This window comes from Rattus norvegicus, chromosome X (assembly GCF_021556685.1).
Source record: "Rattus norvegicus strain SHRSP/BbbUtx chromosome X, alternate assembly SHRSP_T2T, whole genome shotgun sequence".
Classification (NCBI taxonomy): domain Eukaryota; kingdom Metazoa; phylum Chordata; class Mammalia; order Rodentia; family Muridae; genus Rattus; species Rattus norvegicus.
Genome location: NC_141554.1, coordinates 20,495,916 through 20,522,319, shown reverse-complemented (window position 1 = coordinate 20,522,319; position 26,404 = coordinate 20,495,916).

The following is a 26,404-nucleotide window of genomic DNA, read 5'->3' as shown; positions in this document are numbered from 1 at the left end:
CAGGAGCAGGTGGAGGAAGAGGAAGAGGAGCAGGACCAGGAGGAGCATGAGCAGGAGCAGGAGGAGCAGGAGCAGGAGGAGGAGCAGGGGCAGGAGCAGGAGGAGGAAGAGGAGGAGTAGCAGGAGCAGGAGGAGGAGCAGGTGGAGGAGCTGGAGTAGGAGCAGGAGGAGCAGGAGCAGGAGAATTAGCAGAGGCAGGAGCAGGAGCAGGAGGAGGATCAATGGCAGGAGGAGGAACAGGAGGAGGAACAGGAAAAGGAGCAAGAGCAGGAGGTGGAGGAGGATCAGCAGAAGCAGGAGCAGGGGTAGGGGCAAGAGGAGGAGGACCAGGAGGTGTAGGAGGAAGAGGAGGAGGAGCAGGAGCAGGAGGAGGAGCAAGAGGAGGAGCAGGGGGAGGAGCATCAGGAGGAGGAGCAGGAGGTGGAGCAGGAGCAGGAGCAGAAGGAGGAGCAGGAGAAGCAGGAGCAGGAGGAGAAGCAGGAGGTGGAGGAGGAGGAGAAGCAGGAGGAAGAGCAGGAGCAGGAGCAGAAGGAGGAGGAGGAGCAGCGGCAGGAGGAGGAGTACGAGCAGGAGCAGGGGAGGAGGAGGTGCAAGAGGAGCAGCAGGAGGAGGAGCAGGAGCAGGTGCAGGAAAAGGAGCAGGAGAAGGAGCAGGAGGAGGAGGACGAGCAAGAGCAGGAGCAGAAGGAGGAGCAGGAGCATGTTCAGGAGGAGGAGCAGGAGAAGGAGCAGGGGCAGGAGGAGGAGCAAGAGGAGGAGCAGGAGGAGGAGCAGCAGGAGGAGGAGCAGGAGGAGGAGCAGGAGAAGTAGGAGCAGGAGGAGAAATAGGAGGAGGAGCAGGTGGAGAAGCAGGAGGAGGAGCAGGAACAGGGGCAGGAGGAGGAGCAGGAGCAGGAGCAGGTACAAGAGGAGGTGCAGGAGGAGGAGCATGGGCAGGCGCAGTGGCAGGGGCAGGAATAGGAGCAGCAGGAGCAGGAGCATGAACAGGAGGAGGAGAATGAGGTGGTGCAGGAACAGGAGGAGTAGCAGGAGCAGGAGAAGGAGCAGGAGCAGGAGGTGGAGGAGGATCAGGAAAAGCAGGCGCAGGGATAGGGGCAGGAGGAGGAGGTGAAGGAGGTGGAGGAAGAAGAGGAGGAGCAGTAGGAGGAGGAGGAGCAGGAGGAGCAGGAGCAGGAGGAGTAGGAGGAGCAGGAGGAGCAGGAGGAGGAGCAGGAGGAGCAGGAGCAGGAGGAGCAGGAGGAACAGGAGCAGCAGGACGAGTAGCAGGGGCAGGAGCAGGTGGAGGAAGAGGAGGAGGAAGGAGCAGGAGGAGGAGCAGGAGGAGCAGGAGGAGGAGGAGGAGCAGGAGGAGGAGAAGGGGCAGGAGCAGGAGGAGGAAGAGGAGGAGTAGCAGGAGCAGGAGGAGGAGCAGGTGGAGGAGCTGGAGTAGGAGCCGGAGGAGCAGGAGCAGGAGAATTAGCAGAGGCAGGAGCAGGATTAGTAGGAGGATCAGGGGCAGGAGGAGGAGCAGGAGGAGGAGCAGGAAAAGGAGCAAGAGTAGGAGGTGGAGAAGGATCAGCAGAAGCAGGAGCCGGGGGAGGGGCAAGAGGAGGAGGACCAGGAGGTGTAGGGGGAAGAGGAGGAGGAGCAGGGCAGGAGCAAGAGCAAGAGGAGGAGCAGGAGGAGGAGCATCAGGAGGAGGAGCAGGAGGTGGAGCAGGAGCAGGAGCAGAAGGAGGATCAGGAGAAGCAGGAGCAGGAGGAGAAGCAGGAGGTGGCGCAGGAGGAGAAGCAGGAGGAAGAGCAGGAGCAGGAAGAGGAGGAGCATGAGCAGGAGCAGTCGCAGAAGGAGGAGGAGGAGCAGCGGCAGGAGGAGGAGCACGAGCAGGAGCAGGGGAGGAAGAGGTGCAAGAGGAGCAGCAGGAGGAGGAGCAGGAGCAGGTGCAGGAAAGGAGCAGGAGAAGGAGCATGGGCAGGAGGAGGAGCAAGAGGAGGAGCAGGAGGAGGAGCAGCAGGAGGAGGAGCAGGAGGAGGAGCAGGAGAAGTAGGAGCAGGAGGAGAAACAGGAGGAGGAGCAGGAGGAGAAGCAGGAGGAGGAGCAGGAACAGGGGGAGGAGGAGTAGCAGGAGCAGGAACAAGAGGAGGTGTAGGAGAAGGAGCATGGGTAGGCGCAGGGGCAGGGGCAGGAATAGGAGCAGGAGGAGCAGGAGCATGAACAGGAGGAGGAGAATGAGGAGGAGCAGGAACAGGAGGAGGAGCAGGAGCAGGAGAAGGAGCAGGAGCAGGAGGTGGAGGAGGATCAGGAAAAGCAGGCGCAGGGGTAGGGGCAGGAGGAGGAGGTGAAGGAGGTGGAGGAAGAAGAGGAGGAGCAGTAGGAGTAGGAGGAGGAGGAGGAGGAGGAGGAGAAGGAGGAACAGGAGGAGGAGCAGGGGCAGGAATAGGAGGAAGAAGGAGGTATCAGGAGCAGGAGGAGGAGCAGGAGGAGGAGCATGGGCAGGACCAGGTGGAGAAAGAGGAGCAGGAGGAGGAGCAGGAGGAGCAGGAGGAGGAGCAGAGGGAGGAGGAGGAGCAGAGGGAGGAGGAGGAGCAGGGGCAGGAGGAGGAGTAGGAGCAGGAGCAGGAGGAGGAGCAGGAGGAGGAGGAGGAGCAGGAGGAGCATTAGGAGCAGGGACAGGAGGAGGAACAGGAGGAGGAGGAGGAGCAGGGCCAGTAGGAGGAGCAGGAGGAGGAGCTGGGGCAGGTGCAGGAGACGGAAGAGGTGGAGGAGCAGTTGCAGGAGGAGGAGAAGGAGGAGGAGCAGGAGGAGCAGGAGCAGGAGGAGCAGGAGCAGGAGGAGTAGGAGTAGGAGCAGGAGGAACAGGAGGAATAGGAGCAGCAGGAGCAGTAGGAGCAGGGGCAGGTGGAGGAGCAGGAGGAGGAGCAGGAGCACGGGGAGGAGGAGGAGTAGGAGCAGGAGCAGAACGAGGACAGGAGCAGGAGCACGAGGAGGAGCCGGAGCAGGAGCAGTAACAAGAGGAGGTGCAGGAGCAGGAGCGTGGGCAGGCGCAGGGGCAGGGGCAGGAATAGGAGGAGGAGCAGGAGCAGGAACAGGAGGAGGAGAATGAGGAGGAGAAGAAGGAGGAGCAGGAACAGGAGGAGGAGCAGGAGAAGGAGCAGGAGCACGGTGTGGAGGAGGATCAGGAGAAGCAGGCGCAGGGTCAGGGGCAGGAGGAGGAGGTGCAGGAGGTGGAGGAAGAAGAGGAGGTGGAGAAGGAGCAGGAGGAGGAGCTGGAATAGGAGGAGGAGGAGCAGGAGCAGGAGGAGGAGCAGGAGCAGGAGGAGGAGCAGGGGCAAGAAGAGGAGCAGGTGCAGGAAGAGGAACAGGAGGAGGAGTTGGAGGAGCAGGAGCAGGAGGAGGAGCAGGAGGAGGAGTAGGAGCAGGAGGAGCAGGAGCAGGAGGAGGCAGAGTAATAACAAGAGGAGGAGAAGCAGCAGGAGCAGGAGGAGGAGAAGTAGGAGGAGCATGAGCAGGGGGAGGAGCAGGAGCAGGAACAAGAGGAGGAGCAGGGGCAGGAGCAGGGGAAGGGGCAGGGTCAGGAAGAGGAGCAGGGAGAGCCGGGGCAGGAACAGGAGGAGAATGTGGAGGAGCAGGAGGAGGAGCAGGAACAGGAGGAAGAGCATGAGGAGGATATGAGGAGGAGAATGAGGAGGAGCAGGAGAAGGCCAGGAGCAGGAGGTGGAGGAGAATCAGGAGAAGACGGAGAAGGAGCAGGAGCAGGAGCAGGAGGAGGAGCAGGAGGTGGACTAGGAAGAGGAGGAGGAGCAGGAGCAGGAGGAGGAGCAGGGGCAGGAGGAGGAGCAGGAGGAGGAGCAGGAAAAGGAGCAGGAGTAAGAGGTGGAGGAGGATCAGGAGAAGCCGGAGCAGGGGCACGGGCAGGAGGAAGAGGAGCAGGAGGTGGAGGAGGGAGAGGAGGAGGAGAAGGAGCAGGAGGAGTAGCTGGAGTAGGAGCAGGAGGAGCAGGAGCAGGAGTAGGTGCATGGGCAGGAGGTGGAACAGGAGGAGGACCAGGGGCAGGAGCAGGAGACGGAATAGGAGGAGGAAGGAGCAGTAGGAGTAGCAGGAGGAGGAGCAGGAGGAGCAGGAGCAGGAGGAGGAGTAGGAGGAGGAGCAGGGGCAGGAGCAGGAGGAGGAAGAGGAAGAGGAGCAGGAGCAGGAGTCGGAGCTGGAGTAGGAGCAGGAGGAGCAGGAGCAGGAGGAGGAAGAGGAGGAGGAGCAGGAGCAGGAGGAATACCTGGAGTAGGAACATGAGCAGCAGGAGCAGGATTAGGTGCAGGGGCAGCCGGAGGAGCAGGGGAGGAGCAGGAGAAGGAGCCGGAGCAGGAGGTGGAGGAGGATCAGGAGAAGCAGGAACAGGAGCAGAGGCAGGAGGAGGAGGAGGAACAGGAGGTGGAGGATGAAGAGGAGGATGAGCAGGAGCAGGAGAAGGAGCAGGAGGAGCAGGAGGAGCAGGAGCAGGAGGAGCAGGAGGTGCTGGAGGAGCAGGAGTAGGAGCAGGGGCAGGAGCAGAAGGAGGAAGAGGAGGAGTAGCAGGAGCAGGAGGAGGAGCAGGAGGAGAAGCAGGAGGAGCACGAGCAGGAGGAGCACGAGCAGGAGGAGCAGGAGGAGCAGGACGAGGAGCAGGGGCAGGAGCAGGTGGAGGAAGAGGAGGAGGAGCAGGACCAGGAGGAGGAGCAGGAGGAGAAGCAGGAGGAGCACGAGCAGGAGGAGCAGGAGGAGCAGGACGAGGAGCAGGGGCAGGAGCAGGTGGAGGAAGAGGAGGAGGAGCAGGACCAGGAGGAGGAGCAGGAGGAGAAGCAGGAGGAGCACGAGCAGGAGGAGCAGGAGGAGCAAGAGCAGCAGGACGAGGAGCAGGGCAGGAGCAGGTGGAGGAAGAGGAAGAGGAGCAGGACCAGGAGGAGCATGAGCAGGAGCAGGAGGAGCAGGAGCAGGAGGAGGAGCAGGGGCAGGAGCAGGAGGAGGAAGAGGAGGAGTAGCAGGAGCAGGAGGAGGAGCAGGTGGAGGAGCTGGAGTAGGAGCAGGAGGAGCAGGAGCAGGAGAATTAGCAGAGGCAGGAGCAGGAGCAGGAGGAGGATCAATGGCAGGAGGAGGAACAGGAGGAGGAACAGGAAAAGGAGCAAGAGCAGGAGGTGGAGGAGGATCAGCAGAAGCAGGAGCAGGGGTAGGGGCAAGAGGAGGAGGACCAGGAGGTGTAGGAGGAAGAGGAGGAGGAGCAGGAGCAGGAGGAGGAGCAAGAGGAGGAGCAGGGGAGGAGCATCAGGAGGAGGAGCAGGAGGTGGAGCAGGAGCAGGAGCAGAAGGAGGAGCAGGAGAAGCAGGAGCAGGAGGAGAAGCAGGAGGTGGAGGAGGAGGAGGCAGGAGGAAGAGCAGGAGCAGGAGCAGAAGGAGGAGGAGCAGCGGCAGGAGGAGGAGTACGAGCAGGAGCAGGAGGAGGAGGTGCAAGAGGAGCAGCAGGAGGAGGAGCAGGAGCAGGTGCAGGAAAAGGAGCAGGAGAAGGAGCAGGAGGAGGAGGACGAGCAAGAGCAGGAGCAGAAGGAGGAGCAGGAGCATGTTCAGGAGGAGGAGCAGGAGAAGGAGCAGGGGCAGGAGGAGGAGCAAGAGGAGGAGCAGGAGGAGGAGCAGCAGGAGGAGGAGCAGGAGGAGGAGCAGGAGAAGTAGGAGCAGGAGGAGAAATAGGAGGAGGAGCAGGTGGAGAAGCAGGAGGAGGAGCAGGAACAGGGGCAGGAGGAGGAGCAGGAGCAGGAGCAGGTACAAGAGGAGGTGCAGGAGGAGGAGCATGGGCAGGCGCAGTGGCAGGGGCAGGAATAGGAGCAGCAGGAGCAGGAGCATGAACAGGAGGAGGAGAATGAGGTGGTGCAGGAACAGGAGGAGTAGCAGGAGCAGGAGAAGGAGCAGGAGCAGGAGGTGGAGGAGGATCAGGAAAAGCAGGCGCAGGGATAGGGGCAGGAGGAGGAGGTGAAGGAGGTGGAGGAAGAAGAGGAGGAGCAGTAGGAGGAGGAGGAGGAGCAGGAGGAGCAGGAGCAGGAGGAGTAGGAGGAGCAGGAGGAGCAGGAGGAGGAGCAGGAGGAGCAGGAGCAGGAGGAGTAGGAGGAGCAGGAGGAGCAGGAGGAGGAGCAGGGGCAGGACCATGTGGAAGAAGAGGAGGCGGAGCAGGAGCAGGAGGAGCAGCAGGAGGAGGAGCAGGAGGAGCAGGAGCAGGAGGAGGAGCAGGAGGAGGAGCAGAAGGAGGAGGAGGAGGAGCAGGAGGAGGAGGAGCAGGAGGAGCAAGAGGAGCAGGGGCAGGAGGAGGAGCAGGAGGAGGAGGAGGAGCAAGGGGAGGAAGAGGAAGAGCAGGAGCAGGAGCAGAAGGAGCAGGAGCAGGGGCAGGGGCAGGAGGAGGAGCAGGAGCAGGAGCAGGAACAAGAGGATGTGGAGGAGTAGGAGCATGGGTAGGTGCAGGGGCAGGGGCAGGAATAGGAGCAGGAGGAGCAGGAGCAGGAACAGGAGGAGGAGAATGAGGAGAAGGAGGAGGAGCAGGAAGAGGAGGAGGAGCAGAAGCAGGAGAAGGAGCAGGAGCAGGGGGTGGAGGAGGATCAGGAGAAGCAGGCGCAGGGGCAGGGGCAGGGGCAGGGGCAGGAGGGGAATGTGCAGGAGGTGGAGGAAGAAGAGGAGGTGGAGAAGGAGCAGGAGGAGGAACTGGAGTAGAAAATGGAGGAGCAGGAGCAGGAGGAGGAGCAGGGGTAAGAAGAGGAGCAGGTGCAGGAGGAGGAACAGTAGGAGGAGCTGGAGGAGCAGGAGCAGGAGCAGGAGGAGTAGCAGGAGGAGGAGGTGGAGCAGGAGGAGCAGGAGCAGGAGGAGGCAGGGAATAACAGGAGGAGCAGCAGCTAGAGCAGGAGGAGGAGGAGAAGTAGGAGGAGCAGGATCAGGGGAAGGAGCAGGAGCAGGAAAAGAGGAGGAGCAGGGGCAGGAGCAGGTGTAGGGGCAGGGGCAGGAAGAGGAGCAGAAGGAGCAGGAGCAGGAACAGGAGGAGGAGAATGTGGAGGAGCAGGAGGAGGAGCAGGAACAGGAGGAAGAGCATGAGGAGGACATGAGGAGGAGAATGAGGAGGAGCAGGAGAAGGAGCAGGAGCAGGATTTGGAGGAGGACCAGGAGAAGCAGGAGAAGGAGCAGGAGCAGGAGCAGGAGCAGGAGGAGGAGCACGAGGTGGAGTAGGAAGAGGAGGAGGAGCAGGAGCAGGAGGAAAAGCAGGAGCAGGAGGAGGAGCAGGAAGAGGAGCAGGAAAAGGAGCAGGAGCAGGAGGTGGAGGAGGATCAGGAGAAGAAGGAGCAGGGGCAGGGGCAGGGGCAGGAGGAAGAGGAGCAGGAGGTTGAGGAAGGATATGAGGAGGAGCAGGAGCAGGAGGAGTACCTGGAGTAAGAGCAGGAGGAGCAGGAGGAGGAGTAGGTGCAGGGTCAGGAGGAGGAAAAGGAGGAGGAGCAGGAGAATGAGAAGTTGCAGGAGGTGGAGGAGGATCAGGAGAAGCAGGAGCAGGAGCAGGAGCAGGAGGAGGATGAGCAGGAGGTGAAGGAGGAATAGGAGGAGCAGGAGCAGGAGCAGGAGCAGGAGGAGTAGCAGGGGCAGGAGGAGGAGCAGCAGGAGCAGGAGGAGGAGCTAGAGGAGCAGGAGGAGCAGGAGCAGGAGGAGGAGGAGGAGTAGCAGGGGCAGGAGGAGGAGCAGCAGGAGAAGGAGAAGGAGCAAGGGCAGGAGCAGGAGGAGGAAGAGGAGGAGTAGCAGGAGCAGGAGGAGAAGGAGGAGGAGGAGCAGGAAAGTAGGAGCAGGAGGAGGAGGAAAAGGAGGAGGAGCAGGGGCAGGATCAGGTGGTGGAAGAGGAGGAGGAGCAGGAGCAGGAGGAGGAGCAGGAGGAGCAGGAGCAGGAGGAGCAGGAGGAGCAGGGGCAGGAGGAGGAGCAGGAGGAGGAGCAGGAGGAGGAGGAGCAGGAGGAGGAGCAGGAGGCGCAGGAGGAGGTGGAGAAGGAGGAGTAGGAGGAGCAGGGGCAGGAGGAGGAGCATGAGGAAGAGGAGGAACAGGAGGAGGAGCAGGAGGAGCAGGAGCAGGAGGTGGAGTAGGAGGAGCAGGAGGAGGAGGAGGAGGAGCCTTAGGAGCAGGGGCAGGAGGTGGAACAAGAGGAGGAAGAGCAGGGCCAGGAGGAGGAGCAGGAGGAGGAGCAGGGGCAGGAGCAAGAGACGGAAGAGGAGGAGGAGCAGTTGCAGGAGTAGGTGCAGGAGGACGAGCAGGAGGAGCAGGAGCAGGAGGAGGAGCAGGAGGAGCAGTAGGAGCAGGAGGAGGAGCAGGACGAGGAGCAGGAGGAGCAGGGGCAGGAGGAGGTGCATGAGGAGGAGGAGGAGGAGCAGGAGGAGGAACAGGAGGAGCAGGAGGAGGAGTAGGAGGAGCAGGAGGAGGAGGAGGAGCAGGAGGAGCAGTAGGAGCAGGGGCAGGAGGAGGAACAGAAGGAGGAGGAGCAGGGCCAAGAGGAGGAGCAGGAGGAGGAGCAGGGGCAGGAGCAGGAGACGGAAGAGGAGGAGCAGTCTCAGGAGGAGGAGCAGGATTAGGAGCAGGAGGAGGAGGAGGAGGAGCAGGAGGAGGCGGAGGTTGAGCTGAGCAGGGGCAGGAGGAGGAGCAGGAGGAGCAGCAGAAGCAGGGGCAGGAGGAGGAGCAGGAGGAGCAAGAGCAGGGGCAGGGGCAGGAGGACGAGGAGCAGGATGAACAGGATAAGTGGTAGGGGCAGGAAGAGTAGGATTAGGAGCAGAATGAGGAGCAGGGGCAGGAGCATGCGGAGCAGGAGCAGGAGCAGGAGAAGTAGCAGGACCAGGAGGTGGACGAGGATCCGGAGAAGCAGTAGCAGGGGCAGGGGCAGGAGGAGGAGGAGCAGGAGGTGGAGGATGATTTGGAGGAGGAGGAGGAGGAGGAGCACGAGGAGGAAGAGGAGGAGGAGCAGGAGCAGGAGGAGTAGCTGGAGCAGGAGCAGGAGGAGTAGCTGGAGTAGGAGCAGGAGGAGCAGGAGCAGGATGAGGAGCAGGAGCAGGAGGAGGAGCAGGGGCAGGAGGAGGAGCAGGAGGAGGAGCAGGAGGTGGAGGAGGAAGAGGAGGAGGAGCAGGAGCAAGATTAATAGCTGGAGTAGGAGCATGAGCAGCAGGAGCAGGAGTAGGTGCAGGGGCAGGAGGAGGAGCAGGAGGAGGAGCAGAAGAAGGAGCAGGAGCAGGAGTAGGAGCAGGGGCAGGAGGTGGAGGAGGATCAGGAGAAGCAGGAGAAGGAGCAGGAGCAGGAGCAGGAGCAGGAGGAGGAGCAGGAGGTGGAGTAGGAAGAGGAGGAGGAGCACGAGCAGGAGTAGGAGCTGGAGTAGGAGCAGGAGGAGCAGGAGCAGGAGGAGGAGCAGGAGGAGTAGCAGGGGGAGGAGGAGGAGCAGCAGGAGCTGGAGGAGGAGCAGGAGGAGCAGGAGGAGCAGGAGCTGGAGGAGCAGGAGGAGCAGGAGGAGCAGGGAAAGGAGCAGGAGGAGGAAGAGGAGGAGTAACAGGAGCAGGAGGAGGAGCAGGGGCAGGACCAGGTGGAGGAAGATGATTAGGAAGAGGAGCAGGAGGAGCAGGAGGAGGAGGAGCAGAGGGAGCAGGAGGAGCAGGGGCAGGAGGAGGAGGAGCAGGAGGAGGAGCAGGAGGAGCAGGAGCAGGAGGAGGAGCAGGAGGAGCAGGAGGAGGAGGAGGAGCGGGAGGAGCATTAGGAGCAGGGACAGGAGGAGGAACAGGAGGAGGAGGAGGAGCAGGGCCAGTAGGAGGAGCAGGAGGAGGAGCTGGGGAAGGTGCAGGAGATGGAAGAGGTGGAGGAGCAGTCGCAGGAGGAGGAGCAGGAGGAGGAGCAGGAGGAGCAGGAGCAGGAGGAGGAGTAGGAGGAGGAGCAGGAGGAGGAGTAGGAGGAGGAGCAGGAGGAACAGGAGGAGGAGCAGCAGGAGCAGTAGGAGCAGGGGCTGGTGGAGGAGGAGCAGGAGGAGCAGGAGCACGGGGAGGAGGAGAAGCAGGAGCAGGAGCAGAAGGAGGACAGGAGCAGGGGCAGGAGTAAGAGCAGGAGCAGGAGCAGGAACAAGAGGAGGTGCAGGTGCAGGAGCATGGGCAGGTGCAGGAATAGGAGGAGGAGCAGGAGCAGGAACAGGAGGAGGAGAATGAGGAGGAGAAGGAGGAGGAGCAGGAACAGGAGGAGGAGCAGGAGTAGGAATAGGAGCAGGAGCAGGGAGTGGAGGAGGATCAGGAGAAGCAGGCGCAGGGGCAGGGGCAGCAGGAGGAGGTCCAGGAGGTGGAGGAAGAAGAGGAGGAGGAGAAGGAGCAGGAGGAGGAGCTGGAGTAGGAGGAGGAGGAACAGGAGCAGGAGGAGGAGCATGGGCAAGAAGAGGAGCAGGTGCAGGAGGAGGAACAGGAGGAGGAGTTGGAGGAGCAGGAGGAGGAGCAGTGGGAGGAGCAGGAGGAGGAGTAGGAGGAGTAGGAGCAGGAGCAGGAGGAGGCGGAGGAAAAACAAGAAGAGGAGCAGCAGCAGGAGGAGGAGAAGAAGTAGGAGCAGCAGGAGCAGGGGGAGGAGCAGGAGCAGGAACAAGAGGAGGAGCAGGGGCAGGAGCAGGGGCAGGGGCTCGGGCAGGAGGAGGAGTAGCAGGAGGTGGAGGAGGGAGAGGAGGAGGAGCAGGAGCAGGAGGAGTAGATGGAGTAGGAGCATGAGCAGCAGGAGCAGGAGTAGGTGCAGGGTGAGGAGGAGGAGCAGGAGAAGGAGAAGTTGCAGGAGGTGGACGAGGATCAGGAGAAGCAGGAGAAGGAGCAGGAGCAGGAGGAAGAGCATGAGGAGGACATGAGGAGAATGAGGAGGAGCAGGAGAAGGAGCAGGGGCAGGAGCAGGAGGAGGAGCAGGAGGTGGAGTAGGAAGAGGAGGAGGAGCAGGAGCAGGAGGAGGAGCAGGGGCAGGAGGAGAGCAGGAGGAGGAGCAGAAAAAGGAGCAGGAGTAGGAGGTGGAGGAGGATCAGGAGAAGCCGGAGCAGGGGCACGGGCAGGAGGAGGAGGAGCAGGAGGTGCAGGAGGGAGAGGAGGAGGAGCAGGAGAAGGAGGAGTAGCTGGAGTAGGAGCAGAGGAGCAGGAGCAGGAGTAGGTGCAGGGTCAGGAGGAGGAGCAGGAGAAGGAGAATTTGCAGGAGGTGGAGGAGGATCAGGAGAAGAAGGAGCCGGAGCAGGGGCATGACGAGGATGAGCAGGAGGTGGGGGAGGAATAGGAGGAGCAGGAGCAGGAGTAAGAGCAGGAGGAGTAGCAGGGGCAGGAGGAGGAGCAGCAGTGGCAGGAGGAGGAGTAAGAGGAGCAGGAGGAGCAGGAGCAGGAGGAGCATGAGGAGTAGCAGGGGCAGGAGGCGGAGCAAGGGCAGGAGCAGTAGGAGGAAGAGGAGCAGTAGCAGGAGCAGGAGGAGGAGCAGGAGGAGGAGCAGGAAAGTAGGAGCAGGAGGAGGAGGAAGAGCAGGAGGAGGAGCAGGGGCAGGACCAGGTGGTGGAAGAGGAGGAGGAGCAGGAGCAGGAGGAGGAGCAGGATGAGGAGCAGAAGGAGCAGGAGCAGGAGGAGAAGGAAGAGCAGGAGGAGGAGCAGGAGGAGGAGCAGGAGGAGCAGGAGCAGAAGGAGGAGCAGGAGGAGAATGAGGAGGAGGAGCAGGAGGAGGAGCAGGAGGAGGAGCAGGAGGAGGAGTAGGAGGAGCAGGAGGAGCAGTAGGAGCAGGGGCAGGAGGAGGAACAAGAGGAGGAGGAGCAGGGCCAGGAGGAGGAGCAGGAAGAGGAGCAGGGGCAGGAGCAGGAGACGGAAGAGGAGGAGGAGCAGTTGCAGGAGTAGGAGCAGGAGGAGGAGCAGGAGGAGCAGGAGCAGGAGGAGGAGCAGGAGGAGCAGGAGGAGGAGGAGCAGGAGGAGGTGGAGGGGCAGGAGGAGGAGCAGGAGGAGCAGGAGGAGGAGGAGGAGCAGCACTCGGATGAGGAGCAGGAAGAGCAGGAGGAGCAGGAGCAGGAGGAGGAGCAGGAGGAGGAGTAGGAGGAGTAGGAGGAGCAGGAGGAGCAGGAGAGCAGGAGGAGGAGCAGGGGCAGGAGCAGGAGGGGGAAGAGGAGGAGTAGCAGGAGCAGGAGGAAGAGCAGGAGGAGGAGCAGGAGCAGGAGGAGCAGGAGGACCAGGAGGAGGAGAAGGGGCAGGAGCAGGTGGAGAAAGAGGAGGAGGAGCAGGAGAAGGAGGAGGAGCAGGAGGAGTAGCAGGAGGAGCAGGGGCAGGAGGAGAAGCAGGAGGAGGAGCAGGAGCAGGAGGAGCATAAGGAGCAGGAGGAGGAGCAGGAGCAGGACCAGGTGGACGAAGAGGAGGAGGAGCAGGAGCAGGAGGAGGAGCAGGAGGAGGAGCAGGAGGAGCAGGAGCAGGAGGAGGAGCAGGAGGAACAGGATGAGGAGGAGCAGGAGGAGGAGGAGCAGGAGGAGGAGCAGGAGGAGCAGGAGCAGGAGGAGGAGCAGGAGGAGGAGTAGGAGCATGAGGAGCAGTAGGAGCAGGGGCAGGAGGAGGAACAGGAGGAGGAGGAGCATGGCCAGGGGAGGAGCAGGAGGAGGAGTAGGGGCAGGAGCAGGGGCAGGGGCAGGAGGAGGAGCAGGATGAACAGGAGCAGGGGTAGGGGCAGGCGGAGGAGCAGGAGTAGGAGCAGAATGAGGAGCAGGGGCAGGAGCATGAGGAGCATGAGCAGGAGCAGGAGAAGGAGCAGGAGCAGGAGGTGGAGGAGGATCAGGAGAAGCAGGAGCAGGGGCAGGGGCAGGAGGAGGAGGAGCAGGAGGTGGAGGAGTATTTGTAGGAGGAGGAGGAGCAGGAACATGAGGAGGAATAGGAGGAGGAGCAGGAGCAGGAGGAGGAAGAGGAGGAGGAGCAGGAGCAGGAGGAGTAGCTGGAGCAGGAGCAGGATGAGCAGGAGCAGGAGGAGGAGCAGGGGCAGGAGGAGGAGAAGGAGGAGTAGCAGGAGGTGGAGGAGGAAGAGGAGGAGGAGCAGGAGCAAGAGGAATTGCTGGAGTAGGAGCGTGAGCAGCAGGAGTAGGAGGACGTGAAGGGACAGGAGGGGGAGCAGGAGAGGAGCAGAAGGTGGAGGAGGAAGAGGAGGAGGAGCAGGAGCAGGAGGAATAGCTGGAATAGGAGCATGAGCAGCAGGAGTAGGAGTAGGTGCAGGGGCAGCAGGAGGAGCAGGCGGAGGAGCAGGAGAAGGAGCCGGAGCAGGAGGTGGAGGAGGATCAGGAGAAGCAGGAGCAGGGTCAGAGGCAGGAGGAGGAGGAGTAGAAAGTGGAGGAGGAAGAGGAGGAGGAGCAGGAGCAGGAGGAAGAGGCGGAGTAGGAGCAGGAGGAGCAGGAGCAGGAGGAGGAGCAGGCGGAGTAGCAGGGGTAGGAGGAGGAGCAGCAGGAGCAGGAGGAGGAAGAGGAGGAGTAGCATGAGCAGGAGGAGGAGCAGGAGGAGAAGCAGGAGGAGCAGGAGCAGGAGGAGCAGGAGGTTAAGGAGAGGCAGGACGAGGAGCAGTGGCAGGAGCAGGTGGAGGAAGAGGAGGAGCAGGAGGAGGAGCAGGAGGAGGAGCAGGAGGAGCAGGAGCAGGAGGAGGAGCAGGAGGAGGACTAGGGGCAGGAGCAGGAGGAGGAAGAGGAGGAGTAGCAGGAGCACGAGGAGGAGCAGGTGGAGGAGCTGGAGTAGGAGCAGGAGGATCAGGAGCAGGAGAATTAGCAGAGGCAGGAGAAGGAGCAGGAGGAGGAGCAGGGGCAGGAGGAGGAGCAGGAGGAGGAGCAGAAACAGGAGCAAGAGCAGGAGGTGGAGGAGGATCAGCAGAAGCAGGAGCAGGGGGAGGGGCAAGAAGAGGAGGACCAGGAGGTGTAGGTGGAAGAGGAGGACGAGCAGGAGCAGGAGGAGGAGCAAGAGGAGGAGCTGGAGGAGGAGCATTAGGAGGAGGAGCTGGAGGTGGAGCAGGAGGAGAAGCAGGAGGAAGAGCAGGAGCAGGAAGAGGAGGAGCATGAGCAGGAGCAGGAGCAGAAGGAGGAGGAGGAGCAGGGGCAGGAGGAGGAGCAGAAGCAGGAGCAGGAAAGGAAGAGGTGCAAGAGGAGCAGCAGGAGCAGGAGCAGGGGCAGGAGGAGGAGCAGCAGGAGGAGGAGCAGGAGGAGGAGCAGGAGAGGTAGGAGCAGGAGTAGAAACAGGAGGAGGAGCAAGAGGAGAAGCAGGAGGAGGAGCAGGAAAAGGGGGAGGAGGAGGAGCAGAAGCAGGAGCAGAAGGAGGAGCAGGAGCAGGTGCAGGAGGAGGAGCAGGAGCAGGAGCATGAACAAGAGGAGGTGCAGGAGCAGGAGCATGGGCAGTCGCAGGGGCAGGGGCAGGAATAGGAGCAGGAGGAGCAGGAGCAGGAACAGGAGGAGGAGAATGAGGAGGAGCAGGAACAGGAGGAGGAGCAAGAGCAGGAGAAGGAGCAGGAGCAGGAGGTGGAGGAGGATCAGGAAAAGCAGGCGCAGGGATAGGGGCAGGAGGAGGAGGTGAAGGAGGTGGAGGAAGAAGAGGAGGAGCAGCAGGAGCAGGAGGAGGAGCAGGAGGAGCAGAAGGAGCAGGAGGAGGAGCAGGGACAGGAACAGGAGGAGGAAGAGTAGGAGTAGCAGGAGCAGGAGCAGGAGGAGGAGCAGGAGGAGGAGCAGGAGGAGCAGGAGCAGGAGGAGCAGGAGGAGCAGGAGGAGCAGGAGGAGGAGCAGGGGCAGGACCATGTGGAAGAAGAGGAGGAGGAGCAGGAGCAGGAGGAGGAGCAGGAGGAGGATCAGGATCAGGAGCAGGAGCAGGAGGAGGAGGAGCAGGAGGAGCAGGAGCAGGGGCAGGAGGAGGAGCAGGAGCAGGAGCAGGAACAAGAGGATGTGCAGGAGCAGGAGCATGGGCAGGCGCAGGGGCAGGGGCAGGAATAGGAGCAGGAGGAGCAGGAGCAGGAACAGGAGGAGGAGAATGAGGAAGAGAAGGAGCAGGAGCAGGGGGTGGAGGAGGATCAGGAGAAGCAGGCGCAGGGGCAGGAGCAGGAGGAGGAGGTGCAGGAGGTGGGGGAAGAAGAGGAGGTGGAATAGGAGCAGGAGGAGGAGTAGGAGCAGGAGCAGGAGGAGCAGGAGCAGGAGGAGGAGCAGGGGCAGGAGCTGGAGGAGGAGCAGGTGGAGGAGCTGGAGTAGGCGCAGGAGGAGCAGGAGCAGGAGAATTATTAGAGGCAGGAGGATGAGCAGGAGCAGGAGCAGGAGGAGGAGCAGGAAAAGGAGCAAGAGCAGGAGGAGGATGAGGAGGACGAGCAAGAGCAGGAGCAGAAGGAGGAGCAGGAATATGTTCAGGAGGAGGAGCAGGGGCCGGAGTAGAGGTAGGAGGAGGAGCAAGAGGAGGAGCAGGAGCAGGAACAGTGGGAGGAGGAGGAGGAGCAGGAGCAGGAGCAGAAGGAGGAGCAGGAGCAGGTGCAGGAGGAGGAACAGGAGCAGGAGCAGGAACAAGAGGATGTGCAGGAGCAGGAGCATGGGCAGGCGCAGGGGCAGGGGCAGGAATAGGAGCAGGAGGAGCAGGAGCAGGAACAGGAGGAGGAGAATGAGGAGGAGCAGGAACAGGAGGAGGAGCAGGAGCAGGAGAAGGAGCAGGAGCAGGAGGTGGAGGAGGATCAGGAAAAGCAGGCGCAGGGGTAGGGGCAGGAGGAGGAGGTGAAGGAGGTGGAGGAAGAAGAGGAGGAGCAGCAGGAGCAGGAAGAGGAGCAGGAGCAGGAGCAGGAGGAGCAGGAGGAGCAGGAGGAAAAGCAGGGGCAGGAACAGGAGGAGGAAGAGGAATAGCAGGAGCAGGAGGAAGAGCAGGAGGAGGAGCGGGAGGAGCAGGAGCAGGATGAGCAGGAGGAGAAGGAGGAGCAGGAGGAGGAGCAGGGGCAGGACCATGTGGAAGAAGAAGAGGAGGAGCAGGAGCAGGAGGAGGAGAAGGAGGAGGAGCAGGAGGAGGAGGTGCAGGAGGAGGAGCAGGAGGAGGAGCAGGAGGAGCAGGAGGAGGAGCAGGAGCAAGGGGGGAGGAGGAGGAGCAGGAGCAGAAGGAGGAGCAGGAGCAGGGGCAGAAGTAGGAGCAGGCGCAGGAGCAGGAACAAGAGGAGGTGCAGGAGAGGGGGATGGGCAGGCGCAGGGGCAGGGGCAGGAATAGCAGCAGGAGGAGCAGGAGAAGGAACAGGAGGAGGAGAAGGAGGAGGAGCAGGAACAGGAGGAGGAGCAGAAGCCGGAGAAGGAGCAGGAGCACGGGGTGGAGGAGGATCAGGAGAAGCAGGCGCAGGGGCAGAGGCAGGAGGAGGAGGTGCAGGAGGTGAAGGAAGAAGAGGAGGTGGAGAAGGAGCAGGAGGAGGAGCTGGAGTAGGAAGAGGAGGAGCAGGAGCAGGAGGACGAGCAGGGGCAAGAAGAGGAGCAGGTGCAGGAGGAGGAAAAGGAGGAGGAGCTGGAGGAGCAGGAGCAGGAGCAGGAGGAGGAGCAGGAGGAGGAGATGGAGCAGGAGGAGCAGGAGCAGGAGGAGGCATAGGAATAACAGTAGGAGGAGCAGCAGCAAGAGCAGGAGGAGGAGGAGAGAGTAGGAGGAGCAGGAGCAGGGGGAGGAGCAGGAGCAGGAAAAGAGGAGGAGTAGGGGCAGGAGCCGGGGCAGGGGCAGGGGCAGGAAGAGGAGCCGGAGGAGCAGGAGCAGGAACAGGAGGAGGAGAATGTGGAGGAGCAGGAGGATGAGCAGGAACATGAGGAAGAGTATGAGGAGGACATGAGGAAGAGAATGAGGAGGAGCAGTAGAAGGAGCAGGAGCAGGAGGTGTAGGAGGATCAGGAGAAGCAGGAGAAGGAGCAGGAGCAGGAGGAGGAGCAGGAGGTTCAGTAGGAAGAGGAGGAGGAGCAGGAGGAGGAGCAGGGGCAGGAGGAGGAGCAGGAGGAGGAACAGAAAAAGGAGCAGGAACAGGAGGTGTAGGAGGATCAGGAGAAGCAGGAGAAGGAGCAGGAGCAGGAGGAGGAGCAGGAGGTTCAGTAGGAAGAGGAGGAGGAGCAGGGGCAGGAGGAGGAACAGAAAAAGGGGCAGGAGCAGGAGGAGGAGTAGGAGGATCAGGAGAAGCAGGAGCAGGGGCAGGGGCAGGAGGAGGAGGAGCAGGAGGTGGAGATGGGAGAGGAGGAGGAGCAGGAGCAGGAGGATTAGCTGGAGTAGGAGCAGGAGGAGCAGGAGCAGGAGTTGGTGCAGGGTCAGGAGGAGGAGCAGGAGGAGGAGCAGGAGAACGAGAAGTTGCAGGAGGTGGAGGAGGATCAGGAGAAGCAGGAGCAGGAGCAGGGGCAGCAGGAGGATGAGCAGATGGGGAGGAGGAATAGGAGGAGCAGGAGCAGGAGTAGGAGCAGGAGGAGCAGGAGGAGCAGGAGCAGGAGGAGCAGGAGGAACAGGAGGAGGAGCAAAGTCAGGAGCAGGAGGAGGAAGAGGAGGAGTAGCAGGAGCAGGAGGAGGAGCAGGAGGAAGAGCAGGAGGAGTAGGAGCAGGAGGAGGAGGAGCAGGAGGAGGAGCAGGGGCAGGACCAGGTGGTGGAAGAGGAGGAGGAGCAGGAGCAGGAGGAGGAGCAGGAGGAGGAGCAGGAGAAGCAGGAGCAGGAGGAGCAGGAGGTGCAGCGGCAGGAGGAGGAGCAGGAGGAGGAGCAGGAGCAGGAGGAGCAGTAGGAGCAGGAGGAGGAGCAGGGGCAGGACCAGGTGGAGGAAGAGGAAGAGGAGCAGGAGCAGGAGGAGGAGCAGGAGGAGGAGCAGGAGGAGCAGGAGGAGGAGGAGCAGGAGGAGCAGGGGCAGGAGGAGGAGCATGAGGAGGAGTAGCAGCAGGAGGATGAGCAGGCAGAGCAGGAGCAGGAGGAGGAGCAGGAGCACGGGCAGGAGGAGGAGCAGGAGGAGGAGGAGGAGCAGGAGGAGCTGGGGCAGGAGCAGGAACAAGAGGAGGAGGAGCAGGGCCAGGAGGAGGTTCAGGAGGAGGAACATGGGCAGGAGCAGGAGAGGAAGAGGAGGAGGAGCAGTTTCAGGTGTAGGAGCAGGAGGAGGAGCAGGAGGAGCAGGCAGATGAGGAGCAGGAGGAGCAGGGGCAGGAGGAGGAGCAGGAGAAGCAGGAGGAGGAGCAGGAGCAGGGGGAGGAGGAGGAGGAGCAGGAGCAGGAGCAGAAGGAGGAGCAGGAGCACGGGCAGGAGGAGGAGCAGGAGTAGGAGCAGGAAGAGTAGCAGGGCCAGGAGGAGGAGCTGCAAGAGCAGGAGGAGGAGCAAGAGGAGCCGGAGGAGCAGGTGTAGGAGGAGCAGGAGGAGCAGGAGGAGGAGCAAGGGCAGGAGCAGGAGGAGGAAGAGGAGGAGTAGCAGGAGCATAAGGAGGAGCAGGAGGAGGAGCAGGAGGAATAGGAGCAGGAGGAGGAGGATCAGGAGGAGGAGCAGGGGCAGGACCAGGTTGTGGAAGAGGAGGAGGAGCAGGAGCAGGAGGAGCAGGAGCAGGAGGAGCAGGAGGAGCAGGGGCAGGAGGAGGAGCAGGAGGAGGAGCAGGAGCAGGAGGAGCAGGAGGAGCAGGAGGAGGAGCAGGGGAAGGACCAGGTGGAGGAAGAGGAAGAGGAACAGGAGCAGGAGGAGAAGCAGGAGGAGGAGCAGGAGGAGCAGGAGGAGGAGTAGGGGCAGGAGCACGAGGAGGAACAGGAGGAGTAGCAGGAGCAGGAGGAGGTGAGGAGGAGAAGCAGGAGGAGCAGGAGCAGGAGGAGCAGGAGGAGCAGGAGCAGCAGGACGAGGAGCAGGGGCAGGAGCAGGTGGAGGAAGAGGAGGAAGAAGGAGCAGGAGGAGGAGCAGGAGGAGGAGCAGGAGGAGCAGGAGGAGGAGGAGGAGCAGGAGGAGGAGAAGGAGCAGGAGCAGGAGGAGGAAGAGGAGGAGTAGCAGGAGCAGGAGGAGGAGCAGGTGGAGGAGCTGGAGTAGGAGCCGGAGGAGCAGGAGCAGGAGAATTAGCAGAGGCAGGAGCAGGATTAGGAGGAGGATCAGTGGCAGGAGGAGGAGCAGGAGGAGGAGCAGGAAAAGGAGCAAGAGTAGGAGGTGGAGAAGAATCAGCAGAAGCAGGAGCCGGGGGAGGGGCAAGAGGAGGAGGACCAGGAGGTGTAGGAGGAAGAGGAGGAGGAGCAGGAGCAGGAGCGGGAGCAAGAGGAGGAGCAGGAGGAGGAGCATCAGGAGGAGGAGCAGGAGGTGGAGCAGGAGCAGGAGCAGAAGGAGGATCAGGAGAAGCAGGAGCAGGAGGAGAAGCAGGAGGTGGCGCAGGAGGAGAAGCAGGAGGAAGAGCAGGAGCAGGAAGAGGAGGAGCACGAGCAGGAGCAGGGGAGGAAGAGGGGCAAGAGGAGCAGCAAGAGGAGGAGCAGGAGCAGGTGCAGGAAAAGGAGCAGGAGAAGGAGCATGGGCAGGAGGAGGAGCAAGAGGAGGAGCAGGAGGAGGAGCAGCAGGAGGAGGAGCAGGAGGAGAAACAGGAGGAGGAGCAGGAGGAGAAGCAGGAGGAGGAGCAGGAACAGGGGGAGGAGGAGGAGCAGGAGCAGGAGCAGAACGAGGAGCAGGAGCAGGGGCAGGAGGAGGAGCAGGAGCAGGAGAAGGAACAAGAGGAGGTGCAGGAGAAGGAGCATGGGTAGGCGCAGGGGCAGGGGCAGGAATAGGAGCAGGAGGAGCAGGAGCATGAACAGGAGGAGGAGAATGAGGAGGAGCAGGAACAGGAGGAGGAGCAGGAGCAGGAGAAGGAGCAGGAGCAGGAGGTGGAGGAGGATCAGGAAAAGCAGGCGCAGGGGTAGGGGCAGGAGGAGGAGGTGAAGGAGGTGGAGGAAGAAGAGGAGGAGCAGTAGGAGCAGGAGGAGGAGCAGGAGGAGCAGGAGGAGAAGGAGGAGCAGGAGGAGGAGCAGGGGTAGGAATAGGAGGAGAAAGAGGAGGAGTGACAGGAGCAGGAGGAGGAGCAGGAGGAGGAGCATGGGCAGGACCAGGTGGAGGAAGAGGAGCAGGAGGAGGAGCAGGAGGAGCAGGAGGAGGAGGAGCAGAGGGAGGGGGAGGAGCAGGGGCAGGAGGAGGAGTAGGAGCAGGAGCAGGAGGAGCAGCAGGAGGAGGAGGAGGAGCAGGAGGAGCATTAGGAGCAGGGACAGGAGGAGGAACAGGAGGAGGAGGAGGAGCAGGGCCAGTAGGAGGAGAAGGAGGAGGAGCTGGGGCAGGTGCAGGAGACGGAAGAGGTGGAGGAGCAGTTGCAGGAGGAGGAGAAGGAGGAGGAGCAGGAGTAGCAGGAGCAGGAGGAGGAGCAGGAGGAGGAACAGGAGGAAGAGGAGCAGCAGGAGCAGTAGGAGCAGGGGCAGGTGGAGGAGCAGGAGGAGGAGAAGGAGCACGGGGAGGAGGAGGAGTAGGAGCAGGAGCAGAACGAGTACAGGAGCAGGAGCACGAGGAGGAGCAGGAGGAGGAGCAGGAGCAGTAACAAGAGGAGGTGCAGGAGCAGGAGCATGGGCAGGCGCAGGGGCAGGGGCAGGAATAGAAGCAGGAGGAGCAGGAGCAGGAACAGGAGGAGGAGGATGAGGAGGAGAAGAAGGAGGAGCAGGAACAGGAGGAGGAGTAGAAGCAGGAGAAGGAGCAGGAGCACGGGGTGGAGGAGGATCAGGAGAAGCAGGCGCAGGGTCAGGGGCAGGAGGAGGAGGTGCAGGAGGTGGAGGAAGAAGAGGAGGTGGAGAAGGAGCAGGAGGAGGAGCTGGAGTAGGAGGAGGAGGAGCAGGAGCAGGAGGAGGAGCAGGGGCAAGAAGAGGAGCAGGTGCAGGAGGAGGAACAGGAGGAGGAGTTGGAGGAGCAGGAGCAGGAGGAGGAGCAGGAGGAGGAGTAGGAGCAGGAGGAGCAGGAGCAGGAGGAGGAGAAGTAGGAGGAGCAGGAGCAGGGGGAGGAGCAGGAGGAGGAGCAGGAGGAGCAGGAGCAGAAGGAGCAGGAGGAGCAGGAAGAGGAGCAGGGGCAGGACCAGGTGGAGGAAGAGGAGGAGTAGGAGGAGCACGAGGAGTAGCAGGAGGAGCAGGAGCAGGAGGAGCAGCAGGAGGAGCAGGAGGAGGAGGAGCAGTACGAGCAGGAGGAGGAGCAGGGTCAAAACCAGTTGGAGGAAGAGGAGGAGGAGCAGGAGCAGGAGGAGGAGCAGGAGGAGGAGCAGGAGGAGCAGGAGTAGGAGGAGGAGCAGGAGGAGCAGAATGAGGAGGAGCAGGAGGAGGAGGAGCAGGAGGAGGAGGAGGAGGAGCAGGAGCAGGAGGAGGAGCAGGAGGAGGAGTAGGAGCATGAGGAGCAGTAGGAGCAGGGGCAGGAGGAGGAACAGGAGGAGGAGGAGCACGAGGAGGAGCAGGGGCAGGAGCAGGAGACCGAAGGGGAGGAGGAGCATTCGCAGGAGGAGGAGAAGGAGGAGGAGCAGGAGGAGTAGGAGGAGGAGCAGGAGGAGGAGGAGGAGCAGGAGCACGGGCAGGATGAGGAGCAGGAGGAACAGGAGGAGCAGGGGCAGGAGGAGGAGCAGGAGGAGCAGGAGCAGGGGCAGGGGCAGGAGGAGGAGCAGGATGAACAGGAGCAGTGATAGGGGCAGGAGGAGGAGCAGGTGTAGGAGCAGAATGAGGAGCAGGGGCAGGAGCATGAGGAGCAGGAGCAGGAGCAGGAGAAGGAGCAGGAGCAGGAGGTGGAGGAGGATCAGGAGAAGCAGGAACAGGGGCAGGGGCAGGAGGAGGAGTAGCAGGAGTTGGAGGAGGATTTGTAGGAGGAGGAGGAGCAGGAGCAGGAGGAGGAAGAGGAGGAGGAGCAGGAGCAGGAGGAGGAAGAGGAGGAAGAGCAGGAGCAGGAGGAGTAGCTGGAGCAGGAGCAGGATGAGCAGGAGCAGGAGGAGGAGCAGGGGCAGGAGGAGGAGAAGGAGGAGGAGCAGGAGGTGGAGGAGGAAGAGGAGGAGGAGCAGGAGCAAGAGGAATAGTTGGAGTAGGAGCATGATCAGCAGGAGTAGGCGTAGGTGAAGGGACAGGAGGGGGAGCAGGAGAGGAGCAGAAGGTGGAGGAGGGAGAGGAGGAGGAGCAGGAGCAGGAGGAATAGCTGGCGTAGGAGCATGAGCAGCAGGAGCAGGAGTAGGTGCAGGGGCAGCAGGAGGAGCAGGAGGAGGAGCAGGATCAGCAGAAGCAGGAGCAGGAGCAGAGGCAGGTGGAGGAGGAGCAGGATGCGGAGGAGGAAGAGGAGGAAGAGAAGGAGCAGGAGGAGGAGGCGGAGTAGGAGCAGGAGGAGCTGGAGCAGGAGGAGGAGCAGGCAGAGTAGCAGGGGTAGGAGGAGGAGCAGCAGGATCAGGAGGAGGAGCAGGAGGAGCAGGAGGAGGAGCAGGGGCAGGAGCAGGAGGAGGAAGAGGAGGAGTAGCATGAGCAGGAGGAGGAGCAGGAGGAGATGCAGGAGGAGCAGGAGCAGGAGGAGCAGGAGGAGCAGGAGCAGCAGGACGAGGAGCAGTGGCAGGAGCAGGTGGAGGAAGAGCAGGAGGAGCAGGTGGAGGAGCAGGAGGAGTAGCAGGAGGAGGAGCAGGAGGAGCAGGAGGAGCAGGAGCAGGAGGAGCAGGAGGAGCAGGAGGAGCAGGAGGAGGAGCAGGGGCAGGAGCAGGAGGTAGAGGAGGAGTAGCAGGAGCTCGTGGAGGAGCAGTTGGAGGAGCTGGAGTAGGAGCAGGAGGATCAGGAGCAGGAGAATTAGCAGAGGCAAGAGGAGGAGCAGGCGGAGGAGCAGGGGCAGGAGGAGGAGCAGGAGGAGGAGCAGGAACAGGAGCAAGAGCAGGAGGTGGAGGAGGATCAGCAGAAGCAGGAGCAGGGGGAGGGGCAAGAGGAGGAGGACCAGCATGTGTAGGTGGAATAGTAGGAGGAGCAGGAGCAGGAGGTGGAGCAAGAGGAGGAGCAGGAGGAGGAGCATCAGGAGGAGGAGCATCAGGAGGAGGAGCAGGAGGTGGAGCATGAACAGGAGCAGAAGGAGGAGCAGGAGAAGCAGGAGCAGGAGGAGAAGCAGGAGGTGGAGCAGGAGGAGAAGCAGGAGGAAGAGCAGGAGCAGGAAGAGGAGGAGCATGAGCAGGAGCAGGAGCAGAAGGAGGAGGATGAGCAGGAGCAGGAGCAGGGGTGGAGGAGGTGCAAAGGAGCAGCAGGAAGAGGAGCAGGAGCAGGTGCAGGAAAAGGAGCAGGAGCAGGAAGAGGAGGGGACGAGCAAGAGCAGGAGCAGAAGGAGGAGCAGGAGCATGTTCAGGAGGAGGAGCAGGAGCAGGAGCAGGGGCAGGAGGAGGAGCAAGAGGAGGAGCAGGAGGAGGAGCAGCAGGAGGAGGAGCAGGAGGAGGAGCAGGAGAAGTAGGAGCAGGAGGAGAAACAGGAGGAGGAACAGGAGGAGAAACAGGAGGAGGAGCAGGAAGAGGGGGAGGAGGAGGAGGAGCAGAAGCAGGAGCAGAAGGAGGAGCAGGAGCAGGTGCAGGAGGAGGAGCAGGAGCAGGAGCAGGAACAAGAGGAGGTGCAGGAGCAGGAGCATGGGCAGGCGCAGGGGCAGGGGCAGGAATAGGAGCAGGAGGAGCAGGAGCAGGAACAGGAGGAGGAGAATGAGGAGGACCAGGAACAGGAGGAGGAGCAGGAGCAGGAGAAGGAGCAGGAGCAGGAGGTGGAGGAGGATCAGGAAAAGCAGGCGCAGGGGTAGGGGCAGGAGGAGGAGGTGAAGGAGGTGGAGGAAGAAGAGGAGGAGCAGCAGGAGCAGGAGGAGGAGCAGGAGGAGCAGAAGGAGCAGGAGGAGGAGCAGGGACAGGAACAGGAGGAGGAAGAGTTGGAGTAGCAGGAGCAGGAGGAGGAGCAGGAGGAGGAGCAGGAGGAGCAGGAGCAGGAGGAGCAGGAGGAGCAGGGGCAGGAGGAGGAGCAGAGGAGGAGGATGAGCAGGAGTAGGAGCAGGAGGATCAGGAGTAGGAGGAGGAGCAGGAGGAGGAGTAGGAGGAGGAGCAGGAGGAGGAGTAGGAGGAGCAGGAGGAGGAGGAGCAGGAGGAGCAGGAGGAGCAGGGGCAGGAGGAGGAGCAGGAGGAGGATTAGGGGCAGGAGGAGGAGCAGGAAGAGGAGCAGGAAAAGGAGCAGGAGCAGGAGGTTGAGGAGGATCAGGAGAAGCAGGAGCAGGGGCAGGGGCAGGAGGAGGAGGAGCAGGAGGTGGAGGAGGGAGAGGAGGAAGAGCAGGAGCAGGAGGAGTAGCTGGAGTAGTAGCAGGAGGAGCAGGAGCAGGAGTAGGTGCAGGGTCAGGAGGAGGAGCTGGAGGAGGAGCAGGAGAAGGAGCAGTTGCAGGAGGTGGAGGAGCATCAGGAGAAGCAGGAGCAGGAGCAGGGGCAGAAGGAGGATGAGCAGGAGATGGAGGAGGAATAGGAGGAAGAGCAGGAGCCGGAGTAGGAGCAGGAGGAGTAGCAGGGGCAGGACCAGGTGGAGGAAAGGAGGAGGAGCAGGAGCAGGAGGAGGAGCAGGAGAAGAAGGAGGAGCAGGAGGTGCAGGAGGATCAGGAGAAGCAGGAGCAGGAGCAGGGGCAGGAGGAGAAGGAGCAGGAGGTGGAGGAGGAAGAGGAGGAGGAGCAGGAGCAGGAGTAGGAGCTGGAGTAGGAGCAGGAGGAGCAGGAGCAGGAGGAGGAGCAGGAGGAGTAGCAGGGGCAGGAAGAGGAGCAGCAGGAGCAGGAGGATGAGGAGGAGGAGGAGGAGTAGGAGCAGGAGGAGCAGGAGGAGCAGGAGGAGCAGGAGGAGGAGCAGGGGCAGGAGCAGGAGGAGGAAGAGGAGGAGTAACAGGAGCAGGAGGAGGAGCAGGAGGAGGAGCAGGGGCAGGACCAGGTGGAGGAAGAGGAGCAGGAGGAAGAGCGGGAAGAGGAGCAGGAGGAGCAGGAGGAGGAGGAGCAGGAGGAGCAGGAGGAGCAGGGGCAGGAGGAGGAGGAAGAGGAGCAGGAAGAGGAGCAGGAAGAGCAGGAGCAGGAGGAGGAGCAGGAGGAGGAGTAGGAGCAGGGACAGGAGGAGGAACATGAGGAGGAGGAGGAGCAGGGCCAGTAGGAGGAGCAGGAGGAGGAGCTGGGGCAGGTGCAGGAGTCGGAAGAGGTGGAGGAGCATTTGCAGGAGTAGGAGCAGGAGGAGGAGCAGGAGGAGCAGGAGGAGGAGCAAGAGGAGGAGCAAGAGGAGCAGAAGAAGGAGGAGGAGCAGGAGGAGCAGGAGTAGCAGGGGCAGGAGGAGGAGCAGGAAGAGCAGGAGCAGGGACAGGGGCAGGAGGAGGAGCAGGATGAACAGGATCAGTGGTAGGGGCAGGAGGAGGAGTAGGAGTAGGAGAAGAAGGAGGAGCAGGGACCGGAGGAGGAGGAGCAGGAGCAGGAGCAGGAGAAGGAGCAGGAGCAGGGGGTGGAGGAGGATCAGGAGAAGCAGGAGCAGGGGCAGAAACAGGAGGAGGAGGAGCAGGAGGTGGAGGAGGATTTGGAGGAGGAGGAGGAGCAGGAGCAGGAGGAGGAAGATGAGGAGGAGCAGGAGCAGGAGGAGGAGCTGGAGTAGGAGCAGGAGTAGCAGGAACAGGAGGAGGAGCAGGGGCAGGAGGAGGAGCAGGAGGAGGATTAGGGGCAGGAGGAGGAGCAGGAAGAGGAGCAGGAAAAGGAGCAGGAGCAGGAGGTTGAGGAGGATCAGGAGAAGCAGGAGCAGGGGCAGGGGCAGGAGGAGGAGGAGCAGGAGGTGGAGGAGGGAGAGGAGGAAGAGCAGGAGCAGGAGGAGTAGCTGGAGTAGGAGCAGGAGGAGCAGGAGCAGGAGTAGGTGCAGTGTCAGGAGGAGGAGCAGGAGGAGGAGCAGGAGAAGGAGCAGTTGCAGGAGGTGGAGGAGCATCAGGAGAAGCAGGAGCAGGAGCAGGGGCAGAAGGAGGATGAGCAGGAGATGGAGGAGGAATAGGAGGAAGAGCAGGAGCCGGAGTAGGAGCAGGAGGAGTAGCAGGGGCAGGACGAGGAGCAGCAGGAGCAGGAGGAGAAGCAGGGGCAGCACCAGGTGGAGGAAGAGGAGGAGGAGCAGGAGCAGGAGGAGGTGCAGGAGGAGCAGCAGGAGGAGTAGGAGCAGAAGGAGGAGGAGGAGCTGGAGGAGGAGCAGGGGCAGGACCAGGTGGAGGAAGAGGAGGAGGAGCAGGAGCAGGAGGAGGAGCAGGAGGAGGAGCAGGAGGAGGAGGAGCAGGAGGAGCAGGAGGAGCAGGGGCAGGAGGAGGAGGAAGAGGAGCAGGAGGAGGAGCAGGAGGAGCAGGAGCAGGGACAGGGGCAGGAGGAGGAGCCTGATGAACAGGAGCAGTGGTAGGGTCAGGAGGAGGAGCAGGAGTAGGAGCAGAAGGGGGATCAGGGGCAGGAGGAGGAGGAGCAGGAGCAGGAGCAG